The 6,188-nt window shown below is 32.4% G+C and overlaps 1 protein-coding gene across 4 annotated transcripts in view; it reads right to left on the reverse strand.

Moving 5' to 3' along the window:
• 5PtaseI (inositol polyphosphate-5-phosphatase A) overlaps window positions 1-6,188 on the reverse strand; it is a 97,239-nt gene that overhangs the window by 13,346 nt on the left and 77,705 nt on the right. The window lies entirely within an intron of this gene.

The following is a 6,188-nucleotide window of genomic DNA, read 5'->3' on the forward strand; positions in this document are numbered from 1 at the left end:
ATTAAAAGGCAATCACAACTTTAAAAGACAAAGACATACTTTTCCTGACCTCATCAAAGTTTTTTCTTTCTTTTTTTCCCTAAAATCGCCCGAATTTACCTAAGTTTACTTTAAGCATAAATTAGGTAAACAAGGAATATAATTAGATTTGAATAGATTTTTTGACATAGAATTTTTATGGCATAATCTCATAATTTATCAAATACCTACGGAGGAAAAATTAGTAAAAAAAATTTAAACTATATTTTTCTATCAAATAAATACTGTTTAGGAATTAACCAAGCAGAATGCAAGGGAATGCAAGGTGTGAAATGTGGGCGGTTGAATAGGCCAATCAGAAATTAGAACTTTAATAGCGACCACGCCCACAAACCGCCCTCTTCTGTAGGATTGTAATGGCTGCTTGTTTAGATTTGCAAGCTTTACCTATATCTCATAATTAGTTTTAAATTACTTAAATAAGCTAAACAAACTCATTTATAGTTATAATTATTATGTCATTTATATTATGATTTTTTTGTAAATATGTTTGTGTACCCACTACGTTGATCTATATCAAGAATGCAAATGGATAAAAACTCTTTATGTCAGGTTTAAAAAGAGACGAGAGTTCGAATAACGACACAGCTCCAACGTATTTCTTTAAAACATAGTTTCACGTATATACGTATATCTAGGAGTTTCGGATGAAAATCTTTCTATAGGCAATTTTAAAAGATACGAGGGGTTAAGCTATCCTAGAGCACTGAAATGAACAATTTTATTATTTCTTAATGACTTAATGGAAACTAAATTATTTATTTATTTTTTATTTTTACCGCAAGTGCCCCTTTTCTGAATAGATTTGTGTTTGTAGTGACTTTTTTCCGCACAAATTTTTAGTTGAAAGAAAATTTATTTACCAAGATTGAGGTAAATATTTTGCACGAGATTTTGAATCTCAAATTATAAAAAAATATATATATAACTTTGTCTTTAAAACAATCTTAGCAGGGGAAGTTCAGAGACTAGGTTTTTGAAGAAAACAAAGAACATTTTTTGGTGTAATGCCAAAATCTTTGATAATTACAATTCAAAAAGTGTACAATGTACTAAAATAAGATTAACATAAACAAAAAAAGGTACCTTATGCAGTGCAGTCAGTTTCATTTTAGGTCAATGCTAATGAAGTTTTTTTTTTTTTTTTTTTAAGTTACAGAGAAGTCCTTGTTTCAAGTTTTTATAGGCAAATAACTATTATAAGTTACTATTAATAAAGGTAATTAAATAAGTAGTTTTACTGGTTTATTGTCTGCTAATTGTAGCCTTGTGGGCAATGTTAAAAGTAAAGGTGGTAGATGAATGCGGTTCATTCTCATTGGCTGACATTAAAAAAAAATATTTAAAGTTCAACCCTCAAAATTTTAATTACACCAATAAGGAAAAGGTGCTAAGCTATGGGCGATCACAGCTTAAAAACAGAAATAATAATTGGGCGAAATATATGTTGAAAATTGGGTTAATGCCGCGTTAGAGAAAACTTTTACTGTTTTATCCTTCAGCTCGGAGTGATTGTATAAGCATCTCCTCTCTCTTGATAGACTTTCAATCTATTTCTTTCTCTCTTTAAGGATATATATATATATACTTGAAGAATCCTGTCCCTATTTGTGTTGTTAATAAGGTTTTCTGAAGTACTATAACTTTGTCTTCAAGCCAAGGAACAAAATCATCCAGTGGAAGAACGTCGCGAGTGCAAATTTTCAACTTAACTGTAGATACGAGTTATTTGAACGCAAACGAATGTTATAAGAACACACAACTAACTTCATATCTTTGCAATATTGGCGGGGATCTTATTGGTGTTAGTTAGTTAGGTGTACCTTAAGTGTACCAAACGGTGGAGCACGAGACAATTTTATAGGAGCGTGCAACTTGTATTAGAAATATATTTTTTAAGCATAAAGAAGTCACAAAATTATGAAAATCACTCCTAAATATCATAATATTGGCAGGCGATGATAAAGTTTAACCAATGACTTTAATTAATTAATAAAGAGGATAGGAAAAGAGGTGGCAGAGACTCAAGTAGTATCCTAGAACTAGGCCCTTAGCTACGGATATACACACAGTTCTCTAGAGTATTATGTACTGCGGCTTGGCTCAGGCACAAATAAACCGAAGTATTTTTCAGGGTACTGCCGGTCTTCACCAGACAATGAATAGTAAGAAGCTCCTACAAAGGGGAAAATGCATACTGGTCGCCAACTGTGATTTCGAATCCGGAATCTCGCTGCCTGGAAATCCAGTACGCTAACCATTTAGTTAATCCCTTCCCTTTGCTTGTTTTTTTTTTTTTTGTCTCTCGTGAAATCCTTTCAATAAGACCAAAAGTAGAACACTAGATCCAAATAAAGTAAAAATGATTAATTCTAAGGTCAACTTCCTTAAATGACTGTTTTTTTAAAAGAGCTTAGCACATTGTCCTTTAAGGATGCCGAAACTTTTTATTACCTTATTTTTAATTATAACTACACTTCATTAAGGTTTTATTGCGATAAGAGTGAGAGAGAACTAAAAAGTAAATATTGCAATAAAACTGTTCTGAAAGAGGGTTCATTATTCCCATTTGTAATTAACATAAATTCTGCTACAAAATGGCCTTTGAAAAGAAATTAGAAAAAAGGAAAAAAATTTAAAAAACATCATTTAATTATTCTTAAGGTTCAGGACCAATTAGCCTTGAACTGCCGTCCAGTACGAGGCTTTTTAAACAATCAAAATGTCAACGGCCTTAGAAGTTTTATAAATTCAAACTTACGATTTTTTGTGTGAACATTTCTACTCAAATCTTCTTGAATCTATTCATTAAAGTAGATACTTTAATTAAATATAGATGGAAAGGAATGTAGTAGTGTAATTTTGGCCAGATTGGTAGGGATAATAATTTTGATAGGTTTTTTAAACTGTAAGGCTTTGTTTACAATACGGAGATTAAGTATTATGTCGAAGGATTCTCAATTAAATTTTTCTGGATTTTAGCAAGATTATTGGGAATCCTTACTCATCCCATACTTTTTTAGTCTGCATCCTTTTACATGATTTAACAGAAAAAGCCAAGCACTTTTGGAACTAAACATTTTTTCGTCTTTAAGAAAAAAGAGTAAAAACAAGATGAAATCTCTAAACTTACCTATTTCCCTGAGTCTTCTCTTTCATCTACGACGAATAATAATTATATCTACGAATACGATAAATATATGAATATCTACTAAACTCTATTATAGGAGACACACGCGATGTAGCTTTGACAGGTTAGTCAAGTTATGGAAGCCGATAGATTGAATCGCACCCGAACAATACTGTCATCAATAGCATAATACACTGGTAGAATGAAAGCTGGTCCACCTTCAAAAGCTACGTCAGTTTTTTGATGATTCATTGTTGATATTATCCCCTCACTGTTTAAGAGACAGATGATTTGAATATTAGAATTAATGGATTTTCGGGAGTGAATCGATCAATATCGATAATATATATGTATATAGTGAGCCTTAATTTCTCTTAAAGAAATAATTATTGTTCATCCTTTTAGGTGACAAATTTATTCATCCAAAGGGGAGTAAAAGTTTATAATATAAGACAAATAATTTTGGTTAATATCAAAACATTGTAAGCTATTATTATAAAATAAATACAAATTTATGATTGAATTAGCAATAATCTTTCTCCCCTTTAAAACTAATTTTGTTTTAAGGTTCTTTAAAAGAAATTATTCTGAATTAGTAGCCTCTAGTTTATCTCTCTCTATTTAAAATGAGAACGCTACTCTTAATTAGATTATTGCATCTTTTTCAATTTCTTATCTCGCTAATAGTAACCTATCTTTTATTTAACCTATTTTTTTAGTTGAACATGCTATCTATAATCATATCTGTGAAAGACATTGGAAGGTAGTTGCTGAAGAGATATGGATACATCGCGTGTTTACTTCTCATCTTTAAATTGCAAGTAAATTTGATTCAATCTAGTTAACCTAACTATATCCATAAATGAAATGATTACAAGTGACCAGACGGCGCTACATCTCTTAGGCATCGACATTTATAGGGTGAGAGAAAGAGGGTGCCCGGAGCATTCATTCATCAAGATTCCCTAGACAGAGGTTAAGTGCCTGAGGTCACGCTATTTAAAATTGATGAGGTGACCTAAGTGAATGGACTTATAGTGTACATTTATTTAAAAATGGTTACTTCTAATGAAAAAATTATTTGTTTCAATTGTTAAAAAAGAAATCTGCTTGGAAAAACCAACTCACTTTAACTTTTCCATATGCAATAAGATAATGAAAACTTACTTGTAAGTTATAGTTTTTAGAAATTAGTGAGTACATATCTGTAAACGTTTTAAAGTAACCAAACCAATCATACTAGTGAGGGTACCACAATAGCCGAGCGGTTAAAGGCGAGACCTGCAAAGCTAAGACGTATTTGTTGTAGTGGGTTCAATTCCCGGTCTTGGCCTTAGATATTATTTAATCGTCAATAAGAGAACTTCATAATAAACTATGTTTATTAGTCACCCTAATAAAGCCCTTCGAAAACAATAGCTTATACTATTGACGGCCCATATTTTAACCTAAAATTGATACAATTAGATTCAAGAACTTATTAGGGGTACTTTCATTAGATAACCTCCAAATGCTCCCCTAACTTTCTAAATATTATTATTAAAAAAATAAAAACCATAAATTAATCAAGCAATTACCCCATCTAAAAACTAAAAACATCTAAACATCGTCATAAACTTAAATAATAATACAGAAATAGTCATACTGAGAAATAACCTTGGCAGAATTTCAACGTAATATCCCACGAAGATGTAATTCATATTTTAAGAATCATCAGAATCTAGTCTGAACAGCACAATTCTTGATGTTTTAACTATTAAGTTTCTTCATTAACCAAAAATCTAGATTTTTTTTAAACTGAACATTACACCAAAAAGATATTTTGAAGGAACATAATTAAAAAAAACAAATGCTCAGAAAAATGAAAAATCACTTCAGAGATGTGGTAATTTTATTTATGAAATTTGCATATAACATAGAATTTTAGAACTAATTTATTTTAAATTATATAATTAAATATGTATTATAAGCTATATAATATACAGGGTCATATTGAAATGTTACTTCAGAGCTAACCAACACTTCAAGGTGTGTTCCTAAAAGAAATTTCTTGAAATGGTGTTTCTAATAAACAAATCACAGACTGCCTTCTTAAAAAAATGAACAAATGCTATGTACGAGGGTCGTTTGAAAAGTCCGTGCAAAGTCAGAGAGATAGCACTACTGGCGCGTATCGAGGTTATGTTTAGTTAGTAGCATCTCTTGGAAGAACACACACCAAGTTTCAGCCAGATCGGTCTATTTCTTTGTGTTTGGCATTCGTTTGACTCGAGGAAGTCGAGTGATTTTCAAAAAATGGACGAAAAAGAATTTCGTGTGTTGATTAAACACTACTTTATGAAAGGCAAAACGCCGCAGGAGACTAAAGGGAAGCTTGATAAACATTATGGTGACTCTGCACCTTCGATTAGAACAGTTTATAAGTGGTTTCAAAATTTTCGGAGTGGCCATATGGGCACAAGTGACGCTGAACGTTCTGGACGCCCTGTTGAGGTTACTACTCCAGAAATCATTGATAAAATCCATGATATGGTTATGGATGACAGAAGAGTGTAGGTGCGTGAGATTGCTAGTGCTGTGGAGCATCTCGAATGAACGGGTACATAATATTTTGCATCAACATTTGGACATGACAAAGCTATCCGCAAGATGGGTGCCGCGATTGCTCACGCTTGACCAAAAACGAAATCGTGTGAAGTGTTGCAAGGACGGTTTGCAGCTGTTCCAGAAGAATCCGCAGGACTTTAAGCGTCGTTTCGTCACTGTGGATGAAACATGGATACATCACTACACTCCTGAGACCAAAGAACAATCTAAACAATGGGTTACCAAGGGGGAATCTGCGCCAAAAAAGGCGAAGACCGTTCCTTCGGCCGGAAAGATTATGGCGACTGTCTTTTGGGATTCGCAAGGAATAATCCTCATCGACTATCTGGAAATGGGTAAAACTATTACAGGTGCATATTATTCATCGTTATTGGACCGTTTGAAAACCGAACTGCAAGGAAAAACGCCCACG

This window comes from Rhodnius prolixus, unplaced genomic scaffold (assembly GCF_049639745.1).
Source record: "Rhodnius prolixus isolate KJV_2025 unplaced genomic scaffold, Rpr scaffold_7, whole genome shotgun sequence".
NCBI classification, from domain to species: domain Eukaryota; kingdom Metazoa; phylum Arthropoda; class Insecta; order Hemiptera; family Reduviidae; genus Rhodnius; species Rhodnius prolixus.